At 38.6% G+C, this 16528-nt stretch overlaps 1 long non-coding RNA gene across 2 annotated transcripts in view; it reads left to right on the top strand.

Annotated features, from left to right (window-relative positions):
- The window catches only part of LOC120756625 (uncharacterized), an 87821-nt gene that overhangs the window by 20198 nt on the left and 51095 nt on the right, over positions 1-16528 (top strand). The window lies entirely within an intron of this gene.

Below are 16528 nucleotides of genomic sequence, written 5' to 3'. Positions count from 1 at the left end.
ATGGAAATGTTTTTCTCTGTATCACAAGTAGGGCTCTCTCAGGCCAAATACATAGATTATATTTCCTAAGCATTTACCACCAAATGGAAGAAATATGTATTTAACAACCTTGGAGGAATGAAAATAGGATTTAGTAACTTAAGACATTAACACTTTTTGTCAATCTCCAGTTGTTTGTTTGCCCTTTTTCTCTAACGTTATTGTTTGCAGCTTTCCATTGTATTTGGGCTAAAAAAAAAATTGATGAAAGAGAGGAGTAATATCTTCTAGCATTTTTATAGTAACAGGTATGGTAATTTTAGAACATTGTCATGCCAGTTGGTGTGTTAAGGTAATTTGAAGACATTACAAGAAGATAGAAAAAAAAAATCTTTTATGCTGATGATGTCTGATTTACTCGCAGTGGAAGCCTGGGTTTTCATCACTGTTGGTGTAGCAGGCCTGCTGTTACACCAGCCTCACTACTTCCCAAATAAAACTGGTTGTAACTCCTGGTTTTTGGACATTCCTGACTGAGTCCCCACTGCTGAGAATCTGACCTGTCTGGAGCTGCACAGTAATGTGCCATGTTATTTTAATGAAGAGGACTGAAGGCAAAGAGATGAAGGGTATCTTTCCCAAATCATGCACAAGTCTGTACCAGAAAGCCTGGGGTCTGTTGAGGCTGCCAATGCACGTTTCTGGTGTGCACCCCGGGTGACACAGTGTCTCCCCTATCTTGTGCCCTGTTGCCCTCACTTTCCCAGTGGCTGCCTCTCCTTTCCTTTTCCATCCATCTCATTGAGGGCAGGAAGATGTGGTTCTGTTGAGCTGAAAGGAAGAAGAAAATGTAACTTTTCCACTTTCAGTTTTCAGTGATTTTTAATGGGCATGGCTGATATGGGAGGCTGGAGCTGGCTGAGGGGTAGAGGTTGCGGTGGGATTGCCCTGGGATGTCGGGGTGAACATGGGGCTGCACCCTCAGCCAGGAGCTCTGCTGAGGGCGAGTGAGGTGTCCCCTCCCTGAGGAGACAACACACTGCCATGCAAATTGCTGAATCACAAAGGTTGATCTGTTCAGGAGTGCATTCGGACCAGGGTGGTTTGTGGAGCCACCTCAGCCTTGACCCTGTTTGTCAGGAGAGTGTGCTGGAAGTGGCCATGTGTAAGGGAGAGCAGAAAGGAGCCAAGCGATTGAGATAAGGGCTTTGGGGATTTGCAGGGGATGCCTTCAGAGGTGACCTGTTCCTGAACCAGTGCTTCCTTACCAAGGTGAGGACTAGCTGCTCCTTCCTCATGAATTCCTGGCTCTGGCTTAGTGCCAGTGTCTCTATGGCTGTTGGATTTAACCTGTTCAGCAGGCTGAAGTGCTCAGCCTGTGACTGGCTTGGAGCACAAGGGGGTTGGTTTTGCCTGTCCTGTTTAGCGGGACAAATGCAGCAGAAGCCCTCGAAGGAAGCTGGTGCCTGCTTCCTCTGTGAGGGAAAGAATGTGTAACCTGGGGAGTGCATGTCTGCAAAAGCTTTTTCTCACCTACACAGGGAGCAACAAGGAGAAACAGGGCCAGTCTGTTGGGAAGTTAAAGCTTAAAGCATCCTTAACAGGAGAGTGGGAGGGAATACTGTTTAATATGAGTTTTACCACTCTCAGGAGATAAGAGTGGAGGAGTGCGGAAAGTACATCATGACATACTCTGTGACATGGCAGAGAAATGTACTCTTTTTTGCAACATTGCCAAAGAGCACAAGTTATAGACTTGCACTCAATTGTAGCCAGGTACTGTACAAACACAGCAAAACCCTGTAAACTCCTTGGGAAGGGGTTGTCTTTCTAAGCCAGGGAGTACAGACCCCTTGTTTATGCTCTGACAAGCTGGCTTTCCTACAAGTCAAGCAGTATTTCCTCTAAAATCAGAAACAGGTGCCTGTTTCATGTGTTTTCTAGTGGTACCTGGTTTTCACTGCCCTCTCTAAGCATGAGCAGTGTGCACCCAGCGGGCTCAGCATCTTTTTCCACAGTAAATTACCCATTGGACTTACCTGAGCTTCTGTGGCTTCCCAGAAAATAACTGAGTGTAAAGCATTCTCTGAGAATCAGCAGTTTTTATTATTTGTTACAGATCCCTGAATTTATACACAGTTATTAAAAAAGGGTGAATTTCTTGGTGTAGCAAATATTAATATACACTATTGTCATAGTGATAGCAATTCAATATTGCTTTTTCCAGTGTCTGGTCAAAGGAGGAGATGAGGAAAGGTCCTTTTCACCAAAACTTTGCTCTCAATGGCCCTTCAGGTGTGTCTGCAAAATACAGAATAACACAGTGTACAATTCTCATGGGAAGTGATCTCTACCAATGGGAGACTTGTGTCTCATTGTCTCTCTCTGCCCACCTCTCTTTTCTGGCAGTCAGTGATAGCTCTTGGTTTACAGCAGGTGACCCAATGGCACACGTGTGTAAAGGTGGCAAACCAGCTGCTGTGCAGCACCTGCCCTGTTTAACACGTGCTCCGGCATCGTAAGCAGGAGCAACTGGCTGCGAGTTTGGTCAGGTTCTGATGAAATCAAGATAGTTACTGTGGGAGATGTGTTGGTAGACAACCTGCTGTGTGGGTAGGGATGCCCAGGGTGGGATACTCATCTTCCCCCAGCTGGTTACTGGACAGAGATCCAGTTTGTCTTTGCTCTTTGTCCTGTTTTCTTGCTTCTATCACCAAAGTAACTTTCACTATTACAGTATGCCATTAGCTATGGACCCTACTGATAAGATTTTGTGTGTGTGAGCCTGTCTCAATGTGTTTTGTGCTACAGTTAACATGTTAGAACCTAACATCCATTGGAGTCTTTGGTGATGGTAGTAACGCAGCAATACAGTATCACAAAGCTCATTTGCATAGACTGTCAAGTGTTACCGTGGTGCCACATAACCCCTCTTAGAAGGACAGGGAGACCTGAGAATTTTACAGTAAATGAAGAGGAAAAGCTACAACTGGTATTCACTTATAGTTAGGATTCTTGTCCAGTACACACTTCAGATGGAGCAATAAGCTTTCAGCTTCCATGTAACTATGCGCAGCAGGTCACCCACTTGGTCTGTCTGGATGTAGATGAGAAAGGAGGTTCTTGTCAAAAATCCAAAGAATGCTCTATGGAGCAGATTTTTAAAAGACAAGTCATTATCCATGATGCAAGCCAGACTTCCTTCAAAGCTTATCCCCAGTTTAGGCACCAAAACAAAGTGATCACATTCAACCCAAGAGCTCAGTGTTCTGTGTGTGCAGAGTCCTCATCTCTGTGGCACTGCCAGGGCAATGGGGGGCAGCTGCTTCTCAAAATCATAAAAGTGTCTAAATATGACCTTGGCATATTGAAAAATCTGTCCATCCTCAACTGAGGGTGCTGGACCCTTGAAGATTTACCCCCTGGGCTCTTGTGGCAGTCTGGTCCTGCATCTGTTTGATCTGGAAGTGCTGGGAGGGAGCTCTTGCTATGAAGATTCACGTTCCTTGTTGAATTAATTTAGAACTGGTTATCATATTTTGTAATTACTCTGTCATAAGCATAAATATATTTGTGGGAGTAAAAATTAATATTAATTTGTTAATGTACTATTACAAATCTCTTTGGCGTAGTTTTCATTATTCTCTGTTTTGTTAGAAGCATGTATCTTTTTCACAGCAAATTACACTTCACTTGATTAAATGCTGGGAGAAACTTTGCTCCCTGTCAGTGGACCAGCCTTTGCTACGATGGTGGTTCTATACTTTTCACTTTGACTAACTTCAGAGAAGTAGGTTTAAGGAATAATTAAGACTAGATTACATTTGAGAGAATTTTTAATTCTTTTTTCCCTTTCCCCGTTTTTTTGCTTTACTTCCTGGTGGTGTTGATAAAAGAGCTCTGTTCACAACTTGCTTTTGGCTTCAACATGTCAGGGGGTCATCACAGGGCTGTGGTCTGCCTTTACCTGTTTTGTTATTTTTAACTTAGTTTATTACTTGCTTTGCTACAACTCAAAAATTCTGGGATATTGTTAGGAGTTCTTAAGAGCACAAGCCTGTGCTCAGGAAAATGTAGAGAAGCTAACAGCTTAGCTGATGTCATGCCTTGCAACCAATTGTTTTCTTAGTGTTTTCCAGAATGGAAGCCCACTTATTCAGACAGTGGGTTTGTGCTGTGAATACAGACAGTGAAACACTGTGATCCTCTGGCTGAAAGAGTTCAATCAATATGTGGAATTGTGGTTGTTACTAATGATTTACATTACCCATTTTTTATAAATTGTTTGTGGTTTTGCTAAAATAATGCTTTGACCCCTTGCAAACCATAACACATTTTCAGTATATTCTTTCAAGCTATGGTGTTTAAAGACTTTTAATTTTGTTCTGTAGATTTTTATAATTGTTGATAAACAGTGTCAGTATGCATGGTCATATACACCTTATGTGGTGTGCATGACTTCTCGATTTCTCTTGCACTGTTGAATAATTTGCCAGAACACAGCCGGTACAGTAATCCAGCAGAATTTGTGCTATGCTGTCCCTGATTTGCAGTAAGAGAAACACTGGGAGTCACGTTCCCCTATGTCACAGCTTTAATCTCACTGGATTTGTCCTAATTGAGAATATCATCCTTGCTACAGAGACATACATTAAAATAATCCCCTTTTTTAAAATCTGTGGATATTTATTAACCTAAGGGAACACCCTAAACTTGTCCTATGAGAAAACTTTTAATAGCTGGACAAACAGGGGGAGTATTGAGAGAACAACTTTTGTCTGATAAAAATAATTCAATCCTCTTGGTGCCCAGGGTTCAAAGATTAGGCCACGCATCTTAACCAGTGATAACCTACCATCCATGGGAAGTCAAAGATCCCTTTCACTCATAATCTGTATCCCTGTATAACTCATGTCTTAACTTCTGTACATCCCATGGAGAGCCTGTGTTGCACAAAATTTACATACAGTCCCTTCTGTTTCATGGATGGTATTCATTGTTGGGAGTAGAAATCGCATTTCTCCCCACGTCTGCAGTTCCTTGTTGAAGGGTTAGTGGAATAAGGTTATGGTTCCACCTCTGTCTCTAAACAAGAATGTGCAGTAAATGGTGGGTGCACCTGGGACTGACTGGCACCAAAGCAGAGCTTTTTCTCTCAGAATCTCAGACCCTTTGCAAACCCAAAATAGTGTCATTAACTCTATTTTATGCATGACAATATGAGAGACAGATTTTAGTTATGATCTTTACCTTTAAAAAAGTAACTTCTGATGTTTGGATGCTTTGGTTTTGTTGTAAGTAAATGAAAAATGATCTCTGCCAGGAAATCTTCTTTATGCTCTTGCCTGCATCTTCTGCACTTCTATGACTTGGAATAATCTTTCTAAGTGTTTGAAAGGGTTGGTTTTGGTTTAGTTTTTTTTAAATAGGCTACTTGAAAGGTTTGGTGGTTTTTAATAGGCTATTATTAATAGGTAATATTTTCAAAAGTCCCAAGTTTTAGTAGAAGCATAGGGAGAGACTTTATCTTGGTTTTCAGGCTGTAAAATATGATCAATAAAAAGTAAAATGAAAAGTTTGTATTTGTTGTTTCGCATAGATAAGAGTTTTGCATCCTATGGTGGTTTTAATGTTGTCATGACACTGAGGCATTTGCAGAAGGCATAGAAACTCCTGGAGTACAGTGTGGATTCAGGGTTTTACTGCCCCAGCACAGAGTGGGTAATAAGTCCACCTGGACATTGTGGACAGAGAAAACAAGAAGTGAAGGAAACTAAAATATGTTTGAAACAGAAACAAAAGTGTTTCTGATAGGCAAGAAGCAAATCAATTATTTCATCCACAATCAGCCTTGAAATGAGAGGATCTAATTCCAAGGACTTCTGTGCTTGTTGCAGTGTTTGATTTCAAATGCAAAATGTAAGTTTTCCCTGCTGCTGTTATTACATGTGATTTTGACATCTGATGTAAAAATATTACTAAAATACTTTATCATTCTTTGTGGAGTAATCCCAGGTATCTTTTCAAATGGCGCCATCATGGAAATGTTGTTTTTATTTTTCCCATAAGTGATTTTAATTATCTTGGAAAAAACATCTATGATAATTGTAGAGTGTGTTTTGTTTGACTTATAGCCTTTATTATTTTAGGTGATTACCAATAAAATGCCATTATTGTTACTGCATAAAAATCTTGTAACAAATTAAGTTTCAACTTAAGAACTTCAGATAACAAATGCTTGAGACAAGTGTGCCCTGGTTTGCTTTCACTGTTGGCAAGAAAGGAGGTGGGGAGCAGGGGGGAGTTCTATCTGCAGTTATTCCTTTCCTGGGGAGCAGATTTGATGGATGAGTTCTGTGAACACCTCCAGCAAGACTCAGTATTTCTCATATACTCAATTAACAGCCACACAAAGGGCTTTTGCATAGGAAACACATCCTCCAGTGAGCTAGAGAAGAACCATAGATGTCCCCCAATAATGATAGATAGGCTGTACCTCCACAGTGATTTAATGTGCAACAACCTCGTTTATAGATATGAATCCTTGTCACATCGATGTGAGTGATTCTGTACAGCACCCTAATAGGGTTCCCAGCAGTCTGGGAAATGGTCTGCCTCAAACTGATCCTTAATGAGACCTTAAAGATCATCTAATTCCAACTCTGCCTTCCTCAAGAATTCCAGAACCATGAGGACTCCTGTACTTCCCTTTCTTTAGAGCACTTCTAGGCTGGAGACATGGCCGAATGGATATAAGAGCTCACTTGCAGAAAATGTTTATAAATGCATCTGCACTATTAACCTGGATCATCTACTTAACCTGTAATCCATTACAAAAAAGAAAACATTTTAAAATTTCTTTTAATAATCAAGTTATGGATTTAGAAGCTTTATAGCATCAGTTTAAAATAGGCAAAATAGATCCTATGGGTGCATTCGGAGTGTTAAACAGCATTTAACAAGTTATATCCCATTAAAATCATAGGCTGCTGTCTGGAAAAAAAAAAGAGCAGCAAGAATGTAATGGAAAACAAAATAAATCAAGCAAATGCACACTGAATCTTAGCTATGAATCTGGCCTTAGGCAATTTGGCACCAGTTTTCACCCTTGGAGATCAGCTGCATTGCAGAGGAGCTACTCTCTGATGAGAGGGTGCCTTTAAAGCCTGTTCAAGGCTCTGCTGCAGCCCTCTGCCAAATGAGTTTCTCCTGCCCAGGGACAGGTGCTGAATCACGTCTCTCTTGGTCAAACAGGAGCCATCTGCTTCTGTACCAGCACTGTCCTTTCCTGGTGGAGATGTTGGCTTCTCCTCTGTGACGGAGAGCCTGCAGGATAATTGTGATTCTGAACCTAAGAAGAGGGATTAGTGGCTGAGCAGTGAGTCTAATCCTGTGTTCTAAGGATTTTTTTTTTTTTTTTTTTTTTTTTTTTTTTTTTTTTTTTTTTTTTTTTTTTTTGGCCAATATGGTGATGTAGTCACTCATTTCACTAACCAGCTGAAATGAGAGGATGATTCTGGAGTCACTTGCACAATATCTATCTACCAAAACCTTTGCTAGAGACACTTATGTTTAACCAGCACCCCTGAGGTTGTATAAACATATGAATTTGAACAATAAGCACTGTAACTGAGAGCACCAGTTAAACAGGATGATAAAGTCAAGCTTGTAACACAGGAGGAGAAATCCCACCTGCCTGTGCAACTGGGTTGTTTCTGCAGGTCCCATAACAGACTGAAGAAGCTCAATTTTCAGTGGTAATAAAGTGCAGTAAACCAGCAGAAGCCTAAGTCCTTCAGGTTTAGTAGCACTGTTTGAAACCATCCTGCTTTGGTCCCTTCTCAAAGGGTGTAAATGTGACTTGTACTTGGACACTTTTGTGACTGAAGTTTTAAGTCAAGGCTGTAACTCTTCAGAAAGGATGTTTTTGGAGGAAGTGGTTGACTGTGGCCTGAAATAAATGGCTGGTCCCAGAGTCCCTGGAGCAGCTTGCTTTCCTTGGACAGCACAGGACGGGCAGCACGCTAAGCTTCAAATACTGACAAATGTTTTTTGAAGTGCTACTAGCTATATTAAACCTGCAAATGCTCACAGTAGCCCCATTTTTAGCCACTTACCCTCATTTTTCCTGCAGCCATTATTTGTTCCCTTCATTTTCTTGTAGCTCAGCAGTTCTCTGCCATGAAAATGGCACACAGAAACAATATTGGCAAAAAAAAAGGGAGATAGATTGAAAATATAGATGAAGATGTGAGTATTTATGCATCCCACATTAGCTATTACTGTAAAATGCGCCAATTTGAATGAGTCGTCATTGATAACTGCTTTACAATTACTTGAAAATATTGCAAAAGAGGACTTTGATCTGTAAAGAGCACCGAGGAACAAATGCTGGAAAGCCTTCTGGTACAGGAAAGTATATGTTTTGTTTTGTTTTAAGGCTGTTTAAACAGTCATGCTGAATATCTTAGGACTCACCCATTTAAATGCATTGTTAAATGGTGACCTAAAGCTTTCCAGCTATATGAAGATACCAGTAAAAATAAGTGTATTTAATAAGAGACATATTTTAAAATAATAATAATAATAAAAAAGTCGATGCTGGTTATGTTCCTGGGGTTAGCAAAAGGCCATTAGCCTTCTTCATCCATTAATTAATCCAGGAGGAATTACATGAACTTTTGTTGTCATTCGTCTGTTCCAGATGAAAAGTAAACCTGTGCTTCTTGGTGGAATGTGGACTGGTTAAATACTTCCCTTTGCTTTTTATTACTACAGATGTGCTCTTCCACTTTGGGGAAAAGAAGAAATGAAATCTTTAACTATTTAAGAGCAGACTTAATTTTACATTTTCAGTCTGAACAAGGACAGATATCTGTCTGGACTGTTAGTAATAAATAGTTCTTTTATTTCTCAGAAGGATTATATTTATACTTCTGGTAAAACAGTTTATTACATTTTATATGTAAATAAAAGTTGTATTTGAAAAGGTAATTCTTACTGATAAGAAAAGTTGTTTCTAAGTAATTTGTAGATGCTATGATAATGTGTTGGGATTTTTTTTTAAGAAGAGCCTCATACCAGAATACTCACCCTCCATAAATATTTTTTTACTATGAAACATTCAATAGCAGGAAAATTATGGCAAAAATTAGCACCAAAACAAAATAAAACAAACCAAAAAATTGGGTTGTTGTCACCCAGAGCAGTGTGCCTGCCAGAAATATTTAAGGCAGATATTGATTGAGATACCGTCTTACACTCTTGGCAGTGAGATAACTTTTACACAGAACAAGGAAAGCCAAAAGGCTAAATTCTCTGAAGAGCAGGGTGTTCAAAAACCTGCCCAGGCTCATGACCCAAGAGCAGTCTCTTCAGAGTACTTCTGAGTGAAACAGTCTATTATTGATTCAACAGGCTTTCTTGCTTTCCTTGTCTTTAGTTTCTTCTGCTGTCCTTCATTTCAGTCATTTGGGGCTTTTCAGGAAATCTCAAAGAAGAAGTATCTGACCTCTTGTTTTGCAACTTTTATTATTCTCATCTAGAATCTTGTTGAAGTGATAAGAAGTTTGAGAACACACTAGAAATTTAAAGATGTGGAGCGGTAAAATAATATACAATTTTGTAGATAGTATAATTTTTGTGTATTTATATATATATAAATATATTTATAAAGCCCTACATTATTCTCACAGAATTTAAAATGCAGTCCAATGCACTGTCAAGGCTGAATGTCAATGAAACTAGAGAATTCTGAATAATGGAGGTGCAAGGTTAAGGTCACTCCAGCCAACTTCTGTGCTGTTCTTGTTAGTAGGACTATGAACAGCCTTTTGCATAGTTTAGGGGATTAACCTGAGAGGAGGAGCACTTTTCTGTAAAGTGCAAGAATACTGTGGTCTTATAAGGAGCTCACTGCAAGTTTGCCAGAAGCATAACGGTATATTTTTAGCTAAAACAAATTGGTCTTTCCTTTAGAAAGCTGTGTGCTGGGACACTTCTAGTAGCAGAGGAATGAAAGTCAGTTTTTATGAGGGAATGCCAGATTAATATGGCTGCTGCTACCCCAAAGCCAGTGGAGTCCAAGTTGCTGTGGGTGTTTTTGTTTGGCTTGTAGGTTGTTGGGTTTTTTTTGGTGTTTTTTTTTTTTTTTTTTTTTTTTTTTTTTTTTTTTTTTTTTGTGTGTGTGGTTTTTGTGGGTGTGGGGTTTTTTTTGTGTGTGTGTGTTTTTTGTGGGTGTGTTTTTTTTTGTGTGTGTGTGCGATTTTGTTGGTTTTAAATTTTTTTTTTCAGAACAGTCCTATTCATTGAGGATTTCATTCACTGAGGTCAGTCAGGGCTGTAGCTCTTGCTAAGCTTCTTAGGAATGTGTCATTTGGTGGGTACAAACACATCTTTTGGAATTGAGGGAAATGGGGCAAATCAAGTACCAAAAAACTTCTATTTTTTCCGTTCTAGGGAGAAAAAAAATCTTTTTTCCATGTTTCTGAAAGACTGAATTACAAAATGGCAAATACAGAATGCATGTGGGAAATGGAGAGAATGGTGGAGATGTTTGGAAGGGGGGGCGGGTGGAAAAATGCAGTTGAGTTTAGCAATCTTTCTGGTCATGATCAGATTTGTTATCATGTCAGGCACTTAAGACTATAGAGTTTTTATTTATTTCTTAGTGTTGACTTGGAAGAGAAGATAGATTATTTTGTTTGATATTCTGGATTCATTAACTTCATTCTCATTTTCATTGTGTGTCCACTGGAAGACTACTACTTTACTACAAATTTCTGGAGCAGAAATATGTAAACTTTTAATTTTCAGTTTGAATTGACCATACAAAAGAAAGTACTTGACGACTTGCACTACAACTGTCTGGGTACATCTGAGCCTCTATCTTTAACATCACATCTGTGCCCAGTGCACTTTATTCTCTGAGCATCTCAGGTCAGAGCAGTTTTATGAGGGCCTGGCTTGGAGCAACTTAGCCTGGGGCTTTTCCAAGCTGCCAACCCCGTTTTCTCCAGATCTTAGTGCTTTTTAATCCCACCTCTTTTTACAGGACTATATTTCTTCACAAAGGCTATGAAACATGTAGCAGTATTTCTGAACACTTCTGGCTGTTTATTAATGGTTGATGCTAAGTGGGCACATGGGAGAGAATAGGAGCTGCTTTCTCCAGCTTCTAGCTAACACTGTATCCTTTGGACTGGAAGTTCATGATCCGGTGGGTGGCAAAATTTTCTAGATACTGTGACTCCATGGGGATAGATGATAGACTATTTAATGAATTTCCTTTTATCTTACAATTTTACTGCAAATCCAACCTGGTACACTGGGGTATAACTTTTTTGCATTGTAAATCCATTTAATTTATAATTATCAATAACTGGTTGTACCTGCTTTTCTCTAACATGCTTAACAATATGATCCACGGACCAAAGATGTTAAAATACAAGTAATGTGTTGGGCTCAATCCTCAGGGTGAAAGGTTCAGTAGATTTGCTACAGCCAATCTTCCTCAAATTCCTGTCTTTTACTAAATTCCTCAGAACTGAGACTGTGTATGCTGTATAGGAAACTTTAGAATGATTTTCTGGATGTAATACAGCAAGTCAATTATATAAATTCATTCTTCTTAGGTGATTTGCTACTGGCTGCTTATTGATCTTTGATGAAAAAGTATTATGAAAGGAAATTTATGTGCCCATAAACTTGATGGCAATAGTGATAAACAGGATTTGCATTCAAGAATAACTACTGCTTGCATTCCCAACAGAGAGGTTATATTGCTTCCCTCCCTGTGACTGGAAGTGGGAAATAGTGCCCTACCTTTTAGATGAATAAATTTGTTGTATGTGTGTCTGTGCATGTGTGCAAGCATGGAATATACTCATCATATGGTAAATTGGAGATATTTAGCTCTTTCATTTACATTTAGTGACTGAAGCACATCTTGGGTAGATCAGGCTCAGCTCAGATTCTATGCTACTGATGCACTTTCCACACAGGAAGCGTTCCCCTGTGTTTGGGCTTTTCACATTATTTCTGCTGGGGGAATATCTCCGGGGGGCTGGCTGCAGCCTTTCTCAGTTCTTCAGAGGGGGACAAGTGGTTTGTACCTCTTTAGTTTACGCTGGGGTTGGGTTCCGTGAGTTGAATATTCCCCGAATGTTTGTTTCGGTTCCGCTGACAAATAGGGATGAGGGGTTAGATGCCAGTGTAGGAGTTGATGTCACTTTGAGAGCTCCCCACTGGCATGGGGGAGGTTGTCAGGCTTTTCTGCAGAACCCTTTGGTGCAAGGCCTGTGGGGCTCAGCCAAACACAGCATGCTGTCAGCAGGGACTACCATTTTTTGCCACGGTTTAAAGTAGAAGTCACATGAAAATTGGTGACTTGTAATAACCTTGTGATCCATCCTCAAGGTGTTAATCATCCTCACAGTACATTAAACAGTCAATTTGATCTGTGCATCAATCTCCCACAAAATGATGGGAAAAACAATATCATAGTAAGCTAGCCCAACAAAATAATTAATATGCACTATTAAATCTCTCATAAATGGACAGTGAGGAAAAGAAAGCTCAGTCATTACATTGGATTTAATTTGCTGAGGGAAACAGCCTTCACACCTGAGCCACAGTCACAGCTTGGTTTTCTCTCAATTAAATCCATGCTTGTCTAAAGCAATGAGGATTTGGAGGACAAGATCAGGGCACATGCTAATGAAATTCCCTGCAGAACAAGGACATTATGCAGAAACTGTTACAAGGCATAGACCACATAATCTGTTTTTAAAATTCTCTCTAAAGCAATGAATGCAAAAGCTTGGTGAACATTAGATATAGACTATGCTATTAATAATGAGAATTATTTTTTTCAAAGTAAAAATCTATGGATATTCTAAGCTTTTGCTATAGGATGTTGCTATTCAAGAGTACTTATCACAAGATTTATGTTTTTACACCTATCCTTTTGAATTCTAAACAAAAAGTTGTTGCTTAGTCCTCTCCAGATCCATTTAGAATTCCTCCCTTCATAAACGATGTTGTTGGCCAAATCAAACTATAGCACTATGATCTACAGCAATACTGCTCTAATTAGGTTTTCTTGCCAGACTGTTAGAATTTCTGGCAGTATCACATAGCTCCCAGAGAATCTCTAAGTTGGGGCTTCCAGAAAGCTGCAAGTAGTTATTATGAAGGATTGCTTTTCCTTTACTGAAAACCATGCCTTAGAAGGGTGATGAGCAATTACATTCAAAAAGATTTTGAGATATGCCAACTGTAGATTTTTTTTTTTTTCTTCTTTTCTCAAACATGGCAAAGATTTTTCAGGAAGTTTTTCAAGGTTCTTCATCTGTATACATGTATAAGCAAGTACCCCCATCAAATAATTCTAGACCATATGCGTATACATTCAGAAATTCCTTCTCTGAATCTAGAATTGAATTTGAACTGTTTCAAGTAATTCCTAACTAATTCCTTTCTTTAATTCTATAGGGTGTTTTTTTGCTTCTGTCCATAACTCTTGAGAGAATTTAATAAAAGAAATTTCAAGGAGCTTAAGAAACTTGTTAAAACTAACACTTTTACATTTAATAATGTTTTAATTTGCCTTCAAAATGTTAATTCTGAGGGTATTGTTTTTTTGTTTTTCCCCTCCCTGTGCCAAAGTCATCAGTCTCCAAATTTGGCATTGGAGAAATCTAACACTGTAAGTTTGCAACTTTAGGAGTCCCATCCTATGACTTCACATAGTTTATTTATATGTAAATATAATAAAATAACTGTAAATGACTGGCAAGAGGAAACCCATTTTCAGAATCTGTTCATTTGGAAAATTCTGAATTAAAAATACTGGACATGAAAAGAGAGGGTCTAAGAAATCATTTAGTTTTTCTCTTCCCTTTCCTGCTTATCCCTAGGATGCTCTTGGATTTGCCTTGTTTTAAGCAGGGGTCTCAATGACCTATTTCCCCTCTATCTAAGGGAATTTTGTCAGCTATACAGCTATTTTTATCATAGTCTTAATTTGATCCAACTTGTGTCATATGTCACATTTATGCCATTGCTATTTTTTGTCTAGTCTTGCTGTTTATATATGACAAAAAACTTCCTAGCTGAGCCTAATCATTGGGCTCCTATCCCAAAATTATAAACTGAATTTCAAATAGTGAGCTGAGTTGCAAACAGGAAGCAAAACCCTTAAGAAAGGATTAAAAAAAACCCCAAACCAAACAACCCAACAAAAACATCACCATATGTTGGTAGCCACTTAGGATTACATCTTTTGAACATGCTGAGGTACTTCTGCCAGGAACAGTGCTTAACTAGGCTATTTGGAGGTTTGCTATTTAATAATTTATGAAAATCCCCCAGCTAGTAATTTCCACTTTGGTGTGGTTTCATGATTTGTTTGGGGTGTTTTTTGAACACTCTCTCTTGGTAGTGTGGTTTTTTGTTTTTTTTTTTTTCTTTTTTTTTTTTTTCATTCTGACCTTGTCTAGTTTGTGTACTCTGAGTCATCAAGATTTGGACTCTGCTTATGTTACTTTATTTGCATGTGACTTTATTTGCATGTAAAGCACAAAGCAGCAGTGGTCCGTTCACAGAAGCAAAGAATATCCTTAGTTATAAGAGACCCATGAGGCTCATGGAATCCACATAGGGGCCATGTGTTAAACATCTGAGGGCATTGTCTGAATGCTTGCTGGGCACCAAAAGGCTTGGCAACTTGGCCACTTCCCAATCTCCCTCACACCTCCTTCACACTGACTTTTCTGGATGCTTTGTATTCTTCTAAAAGTAAACAGTCCGCTGATTTTTTTTGGTTCAAAAGCGTAACCCCACCATTGAAAATTGAAAGAAATATTGAAAAAGAAGAAAATTGAAAATTATAAATTCTTCAAACTGTGAAATGTGTACAAGCCAGCCTCAGAAAGTTTATAAAGCCAGCCCCATTTCTGGTGTTATCATGTTTATGCCACTCCCATGGAATTGCCTTGAATCTCCTAGCACTATTGATAAGAATTCTCAGTATGACCTGAAAACAAATTCATGTGGAATAAACGAGTAACACTCCCAGGGGTCCTATGAATTCTGAGATTGATGGGTGTGGCAATAACTAATGCATGACTCTGCAGATTTGAATATGCAAAAATAAGCAGAGTAAGAGATGTGAGAAAATTGGCAAAAAATAAAGAGCTATTTTAAAAAAAGTCTTAGATGATGGAACACTTATAGTGTAAATGGATTTAATGATTAAATTTAAGAAGAAGGAAATTAATTAACTTCTTTTCACCTCAAATTACAAAATAGGACTCTGCACTCTCTCTTAGTCAGAATATGAAAACCTAAAAAAAGGATGGATCTGTAAAAGTTTGTTTTGTTGCACATAAATCCAGAGAAAAGAAAGAAGGAAGAAAACCCCCACATCAAGCACTAAAAATGATCCTAGAAAGAAAAGGATAATAAAAGTGTGTTACTGAGGGAAACTTGGCAGTATGACTGGATCTCTAACCAGTATTAGTGAACAACAGATCAGTGAAACATGTTTTTGTGTTAGGATTTGGCATTAAAGAGTTGGCATGTTTTGTTGTGGTCTGCTTTTCACCTTCCATGCAAAAATGTTGCAATAGTGCAAATCATTCTTTAATTCACTTTGATCAGAATTACGCCTAAGGGGATGTAAGAGCCAGGAGCAGTGCATGTTCAGGTTTGGGTGTCAGCAGCATCTAATTATGGCAGACACGAAGTTGTGGAGTAAAGAATTAGTAAGAAATGGTAATGTGGGTGCATAAGTGATGGAATCAAGCTCTGTGTGTACTAAATCAATGGAATCTTTGGTAGGTTAAGGAAAAAGAAGAAGAGTGTTGTAATGATCTCTGTGAACATAACTTATTATTTTCCAAAATTTTCCAAAATTTTTCTGGTTTCCTTCCTAAATTTAAATCATGGTGTTTTTTGCTTTTTTTTCTTTTTCATTTTTACTAACTAAAATATGTGGCATGTATGACATGATTGAAGGTTATTTTTTCATATTATGGCAAGTAAATTTCATGTGTTTTTAAGGGGAAAAAAAGAAAACAAAATTTTAAGAGTAACTACACTTTAATTTCCAAAAAATGAACCAAAAGATCGCCTTTATTTTCTCTTGTGGATTTGCAAGGGCAGCTGTCCTCCAACTTTCCTCCTTCTGTAAAAGAAATCCAAGAAGATGACATGTAAGGTGGTAATTAAATCTGCTTCACACTGTGTAGTTCAAAATGCAAAGGTAAAGCAGAACAGAGAGAGAAGAGCTCTCTGCTGCACCTATTGAGCTGCAGAGAATTAACTTCTTTTTGAGCATCCTGTAATCTCAAAGGAAGGACTGCTTCACAGAAAAACCTAAATGAAATCCCAGTAATCACAAATGCTCAGAGGTTTATAAACAAGTTGTTATAATGGGGCTAAGGCATGCACAAAACAAACTTCAGGTTGAAATGGAAAGCAGTCTTTATGCTCACTGCCATGTTAGAAACCAACATTTGTGAGAGGCTCAGACTATAAAAAGGTG

This window comes from Hirundo rustica, chromosome 9 (assembly GCF_015227805.2).
Source record: "Hirundo rustica isolate bHirRus1 chromosome 9, bHirRus1.pri.v3, whole genome shotgun sequence".
NCBI lineage: Eukaryota > Metazoa > Chordata > Aves > Passeriformes > Hirundinidae > Hirundo > Hirundo rustica.
The sequence above is the reverse complement of the archived record's forward strand: the minus strand, read 5'-3'. Positions and strand labels throughout refer to the sequence as shown.